General features: G+C 41.3%; 1 non-coding gene across 1 annotated transcript; it reads right to left on the bottom strand.

Moving 5' to 3' along the window:
- Positions 1-16,302: 16,302 nt before the first annotated feature.
- Positions 16,303-16,409, bottom strand: LOC131254508 (small nucleolar RNA R71). The gene has a single exon (XR_009175620.1). It is a non-coding gene; the product is annotated as a small nucleolar RNA R71 (small nucleolar RNA).
- Positions 16,410-16,653: the final 244 nt, after the last annotated feature.

Below are 16,653 nucleotides of genomic sequence, written 5' to 3'. Positions count from 1 at the left end.
CCGTAGAACATGATATCATCAAAATAGTGGACCCAGTGTCTACTAACAGAAATACAGGTGTACCTTGGATGTGGGCAGTGACCTTGAAGGCTAAAGGCACTGTAATTACTGACTCAGACGCTTTAGCTGCAAGCGCATGTATTCGCGCCTGTTGAGAACGGTTCGGTTGTGGTGCCATAGGCCTTTGAGGCGGCCTAAATCGAGGTGCAGGTGGTGTTGATCGTAGAGGTGGGGCTGAGATGGCCTGAGGTAACTGACGGTTGATCTTCTGCGGAGGCGCAAAGCTGTTGTCCCTTATCTTGGTGAAGCAGTAAGTTTTGGTGTGGCATGACCTCTTGCAGTAAGTGCACCACAAGTTTGCTCGCCTTAACTGAGTCGGTGGAGTCGTCAGTCTGGGAGAGGAATCTGCACGTGGCCTCTCGCCGACGAACGGTCTACTAGGCAAATCTGGTAGAGGCCTCGGACCCACGGGTACGCGTGAACAGGATAGTCTGTCCCTGTCTTGCTCAGCTCACAGAGACATGTTTACTAGCTCAACATAGTTGGGAATGCTAGCGTAACACATCTTTGTACGTATCTCAGGTCACAGACCCTTAGAAAATCACCGCATTTGCATCGGCTCGTCTGCCAATATCAAGAGAGCATATCTGGTAAGCTCCACGAATCTATTCTCATATTCGGCCACACTTATTCCTCCCTGATGGAGGTGAAGGAAGTCACTCTCCTTCTCGTTACGGTAGGTGAGGGGGAAATACTTTCCGTGGAAGCGGGTCTCAAAGGCATCCCATGTCCACACATACCCCTCGGGAATGGTCTGAAGGACGCTGTCCCACCAGAGACTAGCTTCCTTCTCAAACATATACGTGACCAATTCAACCTGCTCTGCCTCAGTGTAGTGTAGTGGCTTCAGCATCTTAAAGATGCGGTCAAGCCAATATTCAGCCTCCTCGAGTCTGTGAGTACCAGTAAAAGTGGGAGGTCGGAAGTGCTAGAATCGCTTGAATAAGCTGCTAGTTGTCTAGTTTCCAGCAGGGTGCACAGATGGTGCAGGCGAAACCACATTCATGTTCTGGGCAAGGGCCCCAACAATGGTGGTCCAAATCTGCTGTTGTTGCTGCATAAGGAGCATCATATGCTCCAGCCTATCAAGAGGAGGATTCGCTTGAGGCACGTGTGGTGTCAAGGTAGACATGTGGTTCTACTCTGGAATCGGTGGTGTAAAAGGTGTCGGCCCATTTGTGGGGCCTATGGCCGGCTAAGAATTCGGCATAGTCTCATGATTCGGGCCCAAACTGGGGTCCATATGGCTATCGCTTAGGGGAGGTGCCCCGTCACTCGATTCGCCAAGTGTAAGACGTGCCGTACTCTGAGTGGCCTTAGATGGCATTCCCTATATACAACATAGGGTGCAAAGGTGTGTGAGATTCAGCATAACAACACTCAATTTCTCAAGCATTCTACACATTTCATAACAAAAGGAGCTTCATGCATTTCATTAAACCAAAATTGTCATAATACATGGGATGTTTTTTTACATGGACCATGACAGAAGATGCATGTGAGCTAAATCTAAACAAAGTTTTTAAACACTACAACATACCAACCACTCTTCTATACTACTAAGCTTATCAAGGCTATAACATGGAAAGCAAGAAAAAAAAGGAAAACCTAAAGACGACTACAACATAGGACTAGTAGTCTGAATCTAGTGATGGAGGAGGAGCACCTTGTCCTGTATACAACAGAGGAGAGCCTTCAAGGTGCGAGACACCTTCTTAAATTTCTGTTTCATGAAGGCCCTATTCTCTTCAAGTTCGGCTTGGGTCTCCCTGATCTCTTGTTGCAGGGCGACTTGGCCCTCCTCGATCTGAGCTAAGCGGGCTTCCAAAGTAGCCCGATCATGGTGGTGCTCATGTGTAGCAGGAGGAGAGCCCTCGTTAGAGTCTTAGACCTCCTCTTCTTCCTCTTCCTGCTCTCCCTCTTCCTCGCTTCCTTCCTATATTTCATTTTCATCCTCTTCTTCATCACTTTCTTCCTCTTCACTTCTCGTCTCATCCTCACTCTCATCGAGTTGGGCTTGATGTTGTCATGGCCCAATACCCATGTTGTTAAGCGTAGTGTCATTAATAAAATGAATCGGTGCTAGGCTATCTGCGCCAAGTCTGTTGCCGAATTCACGAGCAAGCTTACGTATGAGTTGGCCGAATGAGAGTGCAATGTTTGTCTTAGGAGAGCGTGCGGTCTGAACTATCTGTAGTAGTACATACGTAGGAAGACACAGCTTGTCTCCCTACCCAACTCTGTAGCAAAAGTCTACCATCAGATGTGTGCATTCGTTGCGATTGCTCCACCTAGGATACATATTGCACATGAATATGTAGTGGAGTAGGCAGAAGTCATGAGTCATCTTGGTTGCTGGGAGGCAGTTGCCTTGATTCCATTAGACCAGTCGGCCGTAAAGAAATCACGTACGGAGATCTCTTTCACGCACACTCCTGAGACTTCTCTCGCTAGCATGTACCTCTTCACGTGGCATCCCCTATCAAATCTATATTGACAATGGCTTCCTGCCTTCCCACAGGGATAGAGAACTGTAGAGGGTCCAGTAGGGGATTTCGTAAGCAAGGGATCTCATATGTGGGCATAAAAGGCTCAGACAATGCTCTCATTTACGTGTGACTTGCCCTCAAATATGAGACCCCACCCGACATCCAACAGGAGATCCATTACCGGATAAAGCTCAAACAATTTCTTGTCCACGTGTGCTTCAAAAATAACTCTACGACCTTGAAACCTACTATGTCCCATGTCCGCCAGTAAAGCTCTTTTGGGAGGAATTTGGGGATCGAGATCCCGCTTCGTCTGCAGCTCTCGTGCGACACTTGTACTTACTTCGGCGCCTGATTTCTGCTTTCTTGGACAGGTAGGGCAGCTAGGTCCAGCTTCATCTGTGAAAGCCCTATTCTTTCTCATGAGGGAAAGGAGTGTGGAGAGAGAGAAGATAGCAGCCACGAGCTTAAAAAGAGCCATGAGAGTGAAGCAAGATGGAGGGATAGGATGGATTGGTGAACTTTGAGATTTTGAGACATAAAGGAGGGTTTGTGTACTTAAATGAGAAGGAAGGGGATTGAAGGTAGTAGAAGATGGATTTGAGAGAAATGATGGGAGGTGGGTATGTAGTGAAGAAGAAGAAGAAGATATGAGAATGGACGGGTGGGTTTGAGGTGAAAAATCAGATTTTTGAGAGCTTGGAGGGGGTTTAGAGGCTAGGTGGGGGTGAAATAAAGTAAAAAGGGGAGATATAAGGGGTCCCACTTGATTTCGTGGGCCCCACGTTCGTGTACAATGATTGTCCTGCCCGGCCTGCTGCGGCCCAACAGGCCCGCTGGATGTGGACTGCGAGGCCTCACGGTAGGGGTGAAGCCATCGCGGTCCACTGGACCTCTAGGCGATGGCTCGCCTTAGGGACGATGGCTCACCCTAGGGACGATGGCATCCCCCTCCCGGGGTTCTAGAAATGTGCGGGGCCCACCTTGGGTCCCATCGATTTGTGTCATTTGGGCCCCTAAGTCCGTTTGAGGTGTTTTTGACGTCCATCTCGCACATATTCAAGCCTTTCGGTCATTTGAGTGTGGAATACTCTGAATTATAGGCTAAAACCATCGATTGATGGTCTAGAAAGGAATTGAGATCATCTCACATGATCACAGATGGATACGGGTCATGTTTTGACAGTCAGTTTCGCCTATGAGCGAAACTTGGAATCTTACGTTCGTTTCTACATTTTATTGCCCCCTCCTAAGTCAAAGTACGTCAGTGTGCATCGTGTGTCCATAACCCAGGTCCAATTTAATCCAAATCATGCTTTGATACTAACTTGTAACGCCCCGAAAATCAGGGGTCGAGCATAGGCTCAACTCCTGAGTTCCGATGTATCACTTATGCAACATAGATAATGATGATTGAATGTTGTCCGTATTAGTGCATTAAACATAAATAAGAATACACTAAATTAGCATATCATACTCCAGAGACAATTAGATTATGCAAGCGGAAGACTGTGATAAATATATAAAACATATAAGTGGTTGTAAGTCCCTAGAGTATGAACATGTCACCATTTAAATAATTACATGTATAGTTCCAAAATTTACAAATGATACAGGGTAATGGCATCTAATTCGTATCTATGTAGCCCTATTGATGCAACTCCAGGTCTACATAGACCCGCCAGAGAGTTGCATGTAGGAGAACTCCTCGTCATCATAGAAGTCAGGCTCCATCTCGTAAGCATCACCATCACTTGTAGATACAACAGAGTCTGGTTGGTGTTTTAAAACACTGTCCCAGAGTGGGAGTGAGTGATCAACTCAGTGGAGCTATAAGGTAAAGGTTAACATGTTATTAATTCAGTCAAGCAGTAATGATAATGTAGTACAACAATCGTGTTCTAAGTACTGTTGTTAATGTAGGAATGATATGCTATAATGATGCATGCCCTCGCCTGCACTCCCTCAGCAACATCATCTCACGATCGTGACATGCACCACTCCAGACACGTGCACTTCCTCGCCAAAGCACATGCAATGCGATGCATGATCATGTTAGCCAATATTTAATTAGGTTTATTCATACAACAGATTCGGAAAGTTAGGGTACCTCCCTTTATATCATTTACCCAAACAATGATCCATCTAGGGTCGTCAATCCTAGTTAATCACATACGATAGGCAAGTTATAGGGCAATGTCACCCTTGATTTAAAAACAGTGGACAGGCAAGTTTAGGTCACTACGGGAGGCTCGTCACCTCGGCGTAGGCCTAGTTTATACTCGAGGTCACTACAGGAAAGGCTCGTCACCTTAGTGTATGCCGACACCTCGAATATAGTGTCCCATACCACCATATTTGGCTCACGAGTTTGGGTTGTTCACTGGACACTACAGGGAGGCTCGTCACCCCAGCGTAGGCCGAGAGTTCGACCACAGTGTCCTATACCACTATGCCTACCTCATGAGTCTTAGCAGATTGTGGTACCAAGGTTAAACATGCATTTCAATGGTAAGCGGTACCTTAGATTCAAACAGTAGCGTCCATATATGGTGAACATACATTAGGCTAATCGGGTTACTTGACAAGCTCGACTGGTACGAGCGCACATTAAATTTGTCGACATGGAGTGCATATGCACTCCTTGTAGCCTAACCACTATCAATAATCACAGTACGACTCGGATTCATCGAATGCATCCGTTGCCGCGAAACTAGTTTGGCCATGGATCGTTTACCGTTACTGATTGCCTGGACTACGTATTAGTCCCAATCATATTCAAACACAATAGGCATTTATATGTGATCGTCAATACAGCATGTGACAACCAATTTAGATATAAATCTCATTTGAACATTTTAACAAACACATAGTGCACATGTTGTCGTACATAGGCATTTCATCCATAAAGCATGTAGTAGCAAGATAGGTTACACGAAGGAAACTGTAACTATAGATAAGGTAATTGAGAATCCTATCTCAACACCCTCATTAAATACATTTCAACAAGCATTTCTCATTCAGACATTTTATCAAACACTTAGACTACACATATCGACATACATTTAATAAATTAGTTATATCATATATTATAGAAAATCCTTTCACAAAGGAGTTGTTGCACATACAACAATCATGTATTCTCAATCAATAATCATGGCAAGCACAAATCATAATTTCATATTTATTCAAACATTTTAACAAACACATGGAATGCACTATATTCAACATAATTCATATATATGTGTAATATACGTGAAACATTGCATCTGAATACACGTGACAACATTCAAGTCAGTCATAAATCATTAACTGACATTAAAATCCTTGAAAATCATAACCTAAATGTTTATAGTCCAAACCTTTCATCGATACGCCGATTACGAACTCGGTTCATACATTGAGCCTTTGTCTATGGCACAACAGTTACCTAAATCATGAAATAGGTTAGCTATTTCACCTAATCCTCTATTTGGATTTCTAAAACAGATTAGGGTTAGGATTTCTTACCCAAAAATGGACTCAGATTTGATGGTGTAGCTACACGGGAGAGAGGATTCAACTCGTGGAGTGGTGGGAAAGAATCCCAGCAACTATCTCTCTCTTTCTCTCTCTTCTCCTCACTCTTTCCTCCTCTTATCTCTCCTAGGGTTAAGAAATTCGTATGGAATGAAAGAGGGGTGGGTTAAGGCCCTTATATAGGCCCAGAACTGATGTCAATGGCCCCAGGGCCATGGTATACTTAGGCTATAGCCAAAAGTCGTCTGTTTCGAGCCAACGGAGCTCATCTGGAGGTCCATTTCCTACATACAGTCTAGAAAAAGTTCCTTGACCATGGATCTTTATCAGGTTAAGATTTTGGTCTGATCGGATTTGTGGATCGACTGTGGAGGACTAGTTTTAGTTCAACGGCCATCGTCACTCGATCAGGGCCACAAGTACATTGACATGTGTTGGAAAATTTTCCTGATCTATGGGTGTAGTTGGGTCAGAATCTGATGGTCTGAAACCTTAAATTTGGCCTACAAACGAATGGCCTAATGCACTTAAGTTTGAGTTTATTTCCTAAAGATATTCGTGTTTCTCACACACTTCACTCTAGGCTCAAGTTGTGCATTTCTGGATACTATTTAGACTTGATTCCTAAGATGGTTGTCAAGCCCAGTAAGGCGGTCATAATCGTATAGTTTCACGGTAATCAGACTTTCGACGCGCGGTCCAGGTTTGATATGGAGTTTTAGTATGCTCCCTAGAGCAATTGGGTTTTGAGATTGATCCTAGGTTTTTAGGTAATGTAGAGTTAGCGATTCTACTGATTTTGGGTATTGTAGTTCATAAAGAAAGCGGTTCAAGCTAATCTACTAATTAATTTAGTTTAGTACTTAATTAATTTTTGTCTAATTTTTACATAATTTGATCCTTAGCGATTTCTGCCTGGGTGGTACTCGGGTCTTTGTACGAATTTTTTCGAGACGTTATAATAAGTTCATATATTAAGTTTTCCCAATGTGCTTTGTGAATTTCATTTACTTTCCATAAAAGTATACTATCATTACATAATATTAGACATGATCATCACCTTAAGATTAATTAAATAATCAAGTACTGATTCTAAACTTATCCCCTTTTCCTTCTTTTTCCAGTTTTTGATTTTATATCGTCAGTCTCTTTTTATTTATTCATTCTTTTCATTCTTTCCATTCTTTTTCATTCTTTTACAGTCTTTTCATTCTTCTTCAGTCTTTTCATCATATATGACCTTTTTGTCAATCTCACTATTTTTTAAAATTGGTTCTTTTCATCTTTTAAGGTGGATAAAATTCTTTAGACTTAATTCACAATCATCTATCAATGCTTCACATACTACCAATCAGAAGTTCTAACATAATTCACAGAAAGCAGCTTGAACGTGTCTTGGGACTTAGATTAACATGATATTCAAACTTCCTCTTAATCGATTGAGTGCAAGAACTGTATGTGATGGACTACTTAGTTGATCAAACTCCAACAATTCAAAATTCAATCTCAATTTTATCATCATACTTAAAACATTCTTTACACACATAATTTATCATTTTCCAAACAAATTTCAACTTGAAACATTGAAAATTTCAAAAAACTTTTTGCTCAGAACTAAGAAAACACTAATTAGTTTACCTAATCCACACTCCCAACCTAAAATCTACATTGTCCTCAATGTAAAAAAAAAATAAGAATGCAATGCATATGAGACAACGAAAAGAAATGAGAAGTAATGGAAAGGTAATACTTGAAGAAATGGGATTAAAGCTTTTCCAAGGTTCTCAATGTGAAGATGGGTTAGCACAAAGACTCAAACAAACTGATAGCAAACTATCCTAATCCTAAATCCTATGAAAGTAATAAAAGATAACTACACCTCCATCAGACTAGGAGATCAATCCTAGTACACAGGATCAGTCAGATGCATGGACATGTCCTCTGAGTCAAATTTCTCAACAAATGGCTTTAAATGATGTTCTTTCACTTTAAAAACATGATGGCCCCATGTGGATAGACATTACTAACAATGAAAGGGCCGGTCCATCAAGATTGGAGTTTACTTGGAAAAAGGTGTAACCGAGAATTGTACAGAGGACTGTTTGACCGGTTATGAATGATTTCCGAAGGATGTTCTTGTCGTGAAACACCTTCCTCCTGTCCTTGTAAATTCTTGAGTTCTCGTATGCATCGTTCCAGATTTCATCAAGTTCATTCAACTGTAGTTTGCCCAGTGAACCAGCATTGTCCAAATTGAAGTTCAGATTTTTGATAGCTCAGTAGGCTCTATGTTCTAACTCTGCACGCAAGTGGCAAACTTTTTCATAGACGAGTCTAAAGGGAGACATTCCAATGGGGGCCTTAAAAGCTGTATGGTATGCCCATAAAGCATTGGTCAAATGGATTGACCAATCCTTACGGTCAGGGTTAACTGTTTTCTTCAGAATGTGTTTAATTTCCCTGTTGGAAATCTCAGCTTGCTCACTTGTCTGCGGGTGGTATGGAGTGCTCACCTTATGAGAGATGCCATATTTTTTCATTAAGTTTTCAAATGGCCTATTAAAGAAGTGTGAACCTTCATCACTAATGATGGCCTAAGACTTTCCAAACTAGGAAATGATATTTTCTTTTAAAAATTGAATGACTGTACGATGGTCATTGTTCTAGTACATGATTGCTTCGACCAACTTAGTGACATAGTCTACTGCTAGCAAAATGTACAAATTTCTGAAGGATTGGTGGAATGGCCCCGTGAAATCGATGCCCTAACAATCAAATGCTTCAATGATAAGAATGAGGTTGAGAGGCATCATATTTTGATGGGACAATGCACCCAATTTCTGACAATGTTCACAAGCTTTGCAAAACTCATGAGTGTCCTTGAATATAGTGGGCCAGTACATGCCGCATTGCAGAATTTTGGCCGTGGTCTTTTTAGCAGAAAAGTGACCACCACAGGCCTACGAATGATATAAGGAGATGACACTTTAGTGTTCATTGTCTGACACACATCTCCTTAGAATTTAGTTTGGGCAATATTTGAATAAATAAGGGTCATCTCAGAAGAACTTTCGAACCTCGGCGAAGAATTTTTTCTTATCTTACGCATTCTAATGAGTTGGCGTGAAACCTGTGGCAAGATAATTAGCAATGTCAGCAAACCAAGGTAATTGGGAGAGTTTAAACAATTATTCGTTAGGGAACATATCGTTTATATATGGCATTTTAAGGGAATCAGGGAGATCAAGTCTCGAAACGTGGTCAGCTACTACATTGTCTACTCCCTTTTTATCCTATATTTCCAAATTAAATTCCTAAAGTAGGAGGATCCATCTTATCAAGCGGGGCTTAACATCATTCTTAGAGAGAAGGTACTTCAGCGTCGCATGATCAGTGTAGATGATGATGTTAGATCTGATCAAGTAGGACCTAAATTTGTCCAAAGCAAACACTACGGCTAAGAGTTCCTTCTCTGTAGTAAAGTAGTTCACTTGGGAAGGATTTAGAGTTTTACTTGCATAGTTAATAACGTAGGGCTTCTTTTCTTTTCTCTAGCCTAACACTGCCCCAATAGCATAGTCTAACGCATCACACATAATCTCAAAAGGAATACTCTAATCAGGTGCCTGCATGATAAGTGTGGTAGTCAAAATGCCCTTGAGCTTAGTGAAAACTTCCTGGCATTGCTCAGTCCACTCGTATGGTATATCCTTTTAAAGTAGATTGCATAAAGGACGAGAGAGGTGACTAAATTTCTTTATGAATCGTTTGTAAAATCTAGCATGTCTTAAGAAGGATCGCATGTCTCGTATGCTCTTGGGTGGAGGTAGGTTAGAGATAAGATCAATTTTAGCCTTATCTACCTCAATTCCCTTGGACAAGATGATATGTCTAAGAGCAATTTTCTTACAAACCATGAATTGACACTTCTCCCAATTTAGTACCAAATTCTTTTCCTCATATTGCTTTAACACATTTTTCAGATTTTCCAAACACTCACTGAAGGATGGTCCAAAGACAGAGAAGTCATCCATGAAGACCTCTAAATATTGCCCCACCATGTCAGAAAATATACTCAACATACATCACTGAAAAGTGGCGAGGGCATTACATAGTCCGGATGGCATCCTTTGGTAAGCTAATGTGCTAAAGGGGCATGTCAAAGTTATCTTTTCTTGATCTTCAAGGGCCATCTCTAGCTAATTGTAGCCCAAATATCCATCAAGGAAGCAATAGTAAGAGTGACCAGCTAGCCTTTCTAAGATTTGATCAATGAAGGATAAAGGAAAGTGGTCTTTCCTCGTGATGGTATTCAATTTTTCATAGTCAATGCACATTCTCCAACTAGTAGTAACTCTAGTTGGCGCGAGTTCATTGTCGACATTGGCTATGATGGTGATTTCGGACTTCTTAGGAACCTCTTGAGTTGGACTCAACCATTGGCTATTGGATATGGGTATATGATACCCACATCCAACAACTTAAGTACCTCGGCCTTAACCACTTCTTTCATGTTTAGATTTAATCGGTGTTGTAGTTGTCAGGAGGTCTTCGTATTATCCTCAAGATGAATGCGATGAGTACAGATCAAAGGGTCAATTCCCTTGAGGTCCGTAATCGACCATCCAAGGGCTCCTTTATACTCAATGAGAGTAGAGATAAACATACTCTCCTGTTCTTACTCAAGGTGGGAAGAAATCACCATTAGGTATATCTCATCTTGACCTAAATAGACATATTTGAGATCAGAGGGCAAAGGTTTTAGGCCAAGCTTTGGCGCTTTTAGGCTAGACAGTAAAGGCACTACATTAGTTTAGGGTAATTCTTCAAATTGTGGCCTCCACCAGTTAACTTCAAGTACCGGTGTAGCATTAAGCATGACATCCATCTCCCTAATCGTGTCATCATCTAAATTAGGAGAGTGGGCCAAGCTCGTCTCAAGAGTGTCAGAGTATAGAGTCAAAAGTGCTTTATCTTTCACAAAAGAATTGATTATGTTAAGTCATGGGTATCGTCATCATTCTCTGACTATTTGTTCATATTGAAAAAGATGTTGAGTTCCAATGTCATATTTTCGAAAGATAGATTCATAATCTCATTCCTACAATTAATGATAACATTTGATGTAGCAAGGAATGAGCGACCAAGAATGACGAGTATCTGAGTGCTCACATCCACGATGGGTTGAGTATCCAGAATAATAAAAATCTACTGGATAGTAGAATTTATCAATCTAGACCAACACATCCTCGATCCTCCCTCTTAGTACATGAACTGATCGAGCAACAAGTTGTAACGTGGTTCGGGTGAATTTTAATTTACCAAGACTCAGTTATTCATAAACCGAGTAAGAAATTAAATTTACACTTGCCCCCAAGTCAAGAAGTGCATGCTCAATCTGGTAATTCCCAATTACACAAGTGATGGTTGGGCTACTAAGATCTTTGTATTTTTGTGGCACATCTTACTTAAGGATGGTGAGGACGCTTCCTACATTGAGCATCCAGTTCGTATCCTTGATCTGAAGGAGCAAGTCCTCTAGACCAAGGTTATTCCCTTGGTGAAGGTGCAGTGAGGTCATCATAGCGTAAACAAGGCATCTTGGGAGCGCGAGCTGAGATTTGCTAGCGCTATCCCCATCTCTTTGATGATTGATTATATTTTGTATGTTGTCCCTGATTATATATGATGTTATGTTTCTTCTTCCCTTATGAGTTATGTCTAGTTGCGTGATAGTGCAAATTTCGAGGATGAAATTTTTATTAAGAGGGGAGAGTGGTAAAGCCCGTATCCTATTTCGTATCGTTCCTTAGACTCCCTCGATCCTCCCCGTCAAATTTCGGTAACCCGTGATATGTAGACAGATTTGCACGCGCCTCTAAGTTGCATCCCATAGATCTGAGTCGACTTGAACCGAGACTTGTACCCTAGCGACCGTGCCATCACTACGGTTCCAATGCCGTGTCTTGCACACCAATGCGATACCCAGGCTAAGAGTTGTGGGCTCGCGTATATTTCAAGGAAACGTCACTCATTGCCAATCCTAAGAGAATCTCTACCCACCTATTACATCAATCAATCAAGTACTAGTCAAGTACATAACCCATCACTCCATCCTATCTCTCTTACAAAAGCATCCCCAAAGTCAACTCTCTCTTACACACACCCATCCCTCTCTTACACAACCCTTCCCATCCCATCACATCCCCTTTCCCCTCTCATTTTCTCTGCTATTTCCAAGCAACCAAAGAGAGTGACCATCTAAGCTCCAAGGAGAGAAAAAGAGCTAAGTGTGTGGCCCACTTCTTACCCCAAAACTCTCAATCAAACCCTTCAATCTTCATCTCCCACCCTTAAAGAAGAAGCCAAGGAGCTTAGCATCCCAAAGAACCAAGAAGAAGTGTAATCAGTGGGTGATCTTAAGTTTAGATCTTTATTTCATCCACAGGACAAGTCGGGCCTACCGATTGATGGTCGAGATCCCACTTTGGGCCCTAGGTGTGGCCAATGGCCCACCATGATGCATATATGAATTTCATGATGGGGCCATTCTTAATGGACCCCGTCATGATGTTTATTTGATTTTTATTATGAGAAGGTCATCTAAACCTTTCATTTAATGGTGGGAAAAGGATTTCCACCATTGATTTTTTTATGATTTGAGGGTCCACATGTGGTGGGACCCCTTTTGATGTATGCATTGTATGATACAGAGGAGCTCATAGTGGCGGAGCTCCTCTCCACCTCTCTCTCTCTCTCTCTCTCTCTCTCTCTCTTCCCTGTTTGCGGCCCACCTATGATGTTTGTATTATATCCATGCCATCCACCTGTGGAGCCCACCTTGCTGACGTTTAGTGGCAGGCCCACCTGCCTGTCCGTCTGGACAAGCCCAGATGAAGAGAAAACATGAATATTAACTTGATCCGTGGACCCCACATGATGGACGTGTGCCATCCACGTTGTCTAGCACCTGGACACGGGGCCACCTTGATGTATGTGGCTGGTGGGCCACATGTACGTGGACCCCATCTTGATGGATGTATTGTATCCAGACCGTCTAGCCATGGGACGTCCAGCAGCAGAGGCTGCCGAATTGTATGAAAGGAAAACACGAATATTTGCTTGGTCCAGCTGGTGGACCATCCACGTGGACCCCACCCAATGATGTATGTGGTGTATTCCCACCGCCCACCAACTGGGACGGTGGGACCCACCTTAATGTATTATTATATCTGCACCGTCCATCTGTGCATGACCCGCCATGATGGATGTTTGATCCACACTATTCACTGTCCAACACATGGACAGTGGGTCCCACAATAATGTATAAGTTGTATATCCACCACCGTCCAGCTGGGACGGTGGGGCCATGATATACGTGTGACATCCAAACCGTCCAGTTGGGATGGTGGCACCCAAATATACATGTGGCATCCACACCGTCCAGCTAGGACGGTGGGATCCACTGAGATGTATATGTATTATATTCACACCATCTAGTTGGGACGGTGCTAACCCATTAGATATATGTATTTCATCTGCACTGTCCATCTGTAGAATGCCCGAGTAGGGCCTGCTGCATGCAGGGCCCACCTCCTATATGTAGGGCCCTCTTGAGGTGTTGAGGGTCAAATATTGCATATTGGACCCCATTTATTACTTGGTTTTATGAACATGATAATGCTTAATGTTCCATTTTAATCATGTTTGTGTTGCAAGGTGAATTTAAGAGCTTAGATTGAAAGGATGCTAAAAGAATGGATTTAACGCTCAAGAATCACTAAAGACAAAGATGTATCTTAGAGACCAAAATTGAAGAATTCACATGCCAAAGATCTAAGAAAATCAAGTGATGGAGGAAGAGAACTGAAGATTTGAAGTAAAGAAAAGGAATCCTGAAAATTGTCCCGAAAACAGATTTCGTGACCAGAAAAGTCTAATTTTGAAAAACTTTTGAATGGCCTTCGATCATATTGAAAGACCTTCGATGCTATCGAAGGATATATTGAAGACTGTCTTCGGTATATCGAGAAATTCTAGATTTTAGGCCAAACTCGCTAGACAGTTTTGGACCTTTTTCGATGATATCGAAAGACCTTCGATTATATCGAAGGACACATCGTAAGATCTTTGATATATCGAGAAAATACAGGATTTTTAAGCTAAACTTGCTAGACAGTTTTGGACCTTCTTCGTTGCTATTAAAAGACCTTCGATTATATTGAAGGACGTATGACCTTCGATGCATCGAACTGTTTACGCAGACTGTGTAAATTTGAGGCGGTTTCTAGATTCTTCCAAGTTGGTGCGAAAGTTTAAGCCCTAAAACTATTAATAGGGGTCCTTAGGGCACCCTTAGGCATCATCTAGGGTTTGAGTGGAGCAAAAGCATGGAGAAACTATTGCCAAGAGTTTTTCTTCCTTTTCATTAGTAGCTTTAATGCTTTTCTTAAGAGATTTTTAGTTCAATCATGTCTTTGCTTTGCTAAACGTCTTAGCTGGGGTTAAGAGGTGAAGCTTATAGCATGATGGGATGTTTTTATTACTTTGATTCATGTTTATATTGAACTCTCTTTGATTCTAGTTTGATTATAAGGAATACTTTCAGTTTTTAATGGTTTGTTGTGACTCAAATTACAATGGATTTGCGATAACTTTGAGTATGTTCTTTTCATGTTTTGGGATTGTGAATCTAGGAAATCTTATTGTTCACCATCGTCCCTTGGACATTGTTGGATGATGGAATCCTCCTTAACTTTCACAATTCTCTCGAATTGATCGTGAGATTAGTAAATCCTGTTGTGAGTCATTGTCTCATGGGCATAGTTTTGTGATGGAATCACTTTTAGTTCTCACACCGCTCTTCCGTTAAGAATTAGGTCAAAGGAAGTTCAAATTTGATTTTACTAAGATATCTTCCAATTCGATAAGATGAGACTCTGATTCCAGTTGTGTTCGTGAATCAAGCATAGATCTCCCTGATCTCTATAAGTAGATCCTTGGAAACCCTAGTTTCCCACATTTGAATTTCTTAAGTTTTTCATTAAATTTCTTACAATTACTCTCTATACTTCCAGATTTAGGTTTTCATCTTTTTCTAGTTCTTCTTCTAGTTGCTTTCAAAATACTTATGAGATTAGTCCCAGTGGATTTGACCTCGGTCTCATAGAGATTATTACTACATCGCGACCCTATACCTGGGGTTGTGAATGACTTTTTGGCGTCGTTGCCGGGGACTAACGGTTGCATTTTTCTTAGATTGACTAGTTTTGGAGTTAGGTTAAGATTAGGGTTTTTCCACTTTCTATTTTTAGGTTAGGGTTTTTCTGAATTATTTTAGAAACTAACTCATCTTTCTAATTCTAGGTTTAGAAATTTTCTTTTTCTATTTTTAGAAACTTTCCTTTTTCATTTTTAGAAACTAGGTTGCTTTATTATTATTATTTTTAGAAACTAACTCATCTTTCTATTTTTTATTTTTAGAAAATTTGAAAATTCAGATTTTTTATTTTAGAAACTGACTTGTGTTGTTTTATTTTGCAGGATCTTAATTTAGGAACTTCTAATTTAGTAACTTCTTTCTAATTTCCCCTCTCTTTCTATTTCCCTTCTTTCTTTTAGGTTTAGGTTAGAAGCTGAAATTGAGGGCTGAGATTGTTTCATGCCCAAGTGGGTCCGTGACAATACTCGACGTCTTTTGAGTGAAGAAGGATTGGTTAAGGGGTTATCTATCCATCATATGATCAGACACCACTTGAGATGCTCAGAGTTAATTGAGGTTATGACTGCAAATCAACCAATCAATGAACCAGGAAGACAACCTCAACCTTGGGTTGAGGGAGTCCAGGATGAGAATGAGGTGCATCAAGCACCCCCGCCTCGTACTTTACAAGACTATTTACAACTGACAGGGGTGAGTACACCTTCATACATGGGTTTTCCAGAAAATATGGAATACATGGATATCAAGCCAGGGGTCATCCAACTCCTTCCAAAATTTCATGGGCTTGAATCTGAAAATCCGTATCTACACTTGAAAGAGTTTGATGAAATCATAACCACTCTATATTTTCCTAACGTGTCTGACTACTCGGTCAGGCTGAAACTCTTTCCTTTTTCTTTGAAAGAGAAAGCTAAGACGTGGTTGCATTCACTACGTCCTCGATCCATTGGTAGATGGAATGACATGACAAGGGAGTTTATAAAGAAGATTTTCCCATACCATAAGACGAACACCCTTAGAAAGTCAATCATAAACTTCGCTCAGAAGGAAGATGAAACATTCTTCCAATGTTGGGATCGGTTCAAGGATCTTGTCAGTTCATGCCCACAACACAGTTTTGAAACATGGCATATCACGAATTTCTTCTACGATGGACTGGCATCTTCCATGCGCCAATTCATCGAGATAATGTGTAATGGGGAATTCATGAATAAAAGTGTCAATGATGTGTGGGATTATTGACAAGCTTGCTGAAAACACACAACCATGGGACATTGCCTCAAAATCAAGTACAATGTTTAAGCCAACTCAATCCAAGGAGAGGGGCAAAATGTATCTCCTGAAAGAGGATGATGATGTTAA

Source organism: Magnolia sinica, chromosome 8, assembly GCF_029962835.1.
Source record: "Magnolia sinica isolate HGM2019 chromosome 8, MsV1, whole genome shotgun sequence".
Classification (NCBI taxonomy): domain Eukaryota; kingdom Viridiplantae; phylum Streptophyta; class Magnoliopsida; order Magnoliales; family Magnoliaceae; genus Magnolia; species Magnolia sinica.
This window is presented reverse-complemented; position numbering and strand designations above follow the sequence as displayed.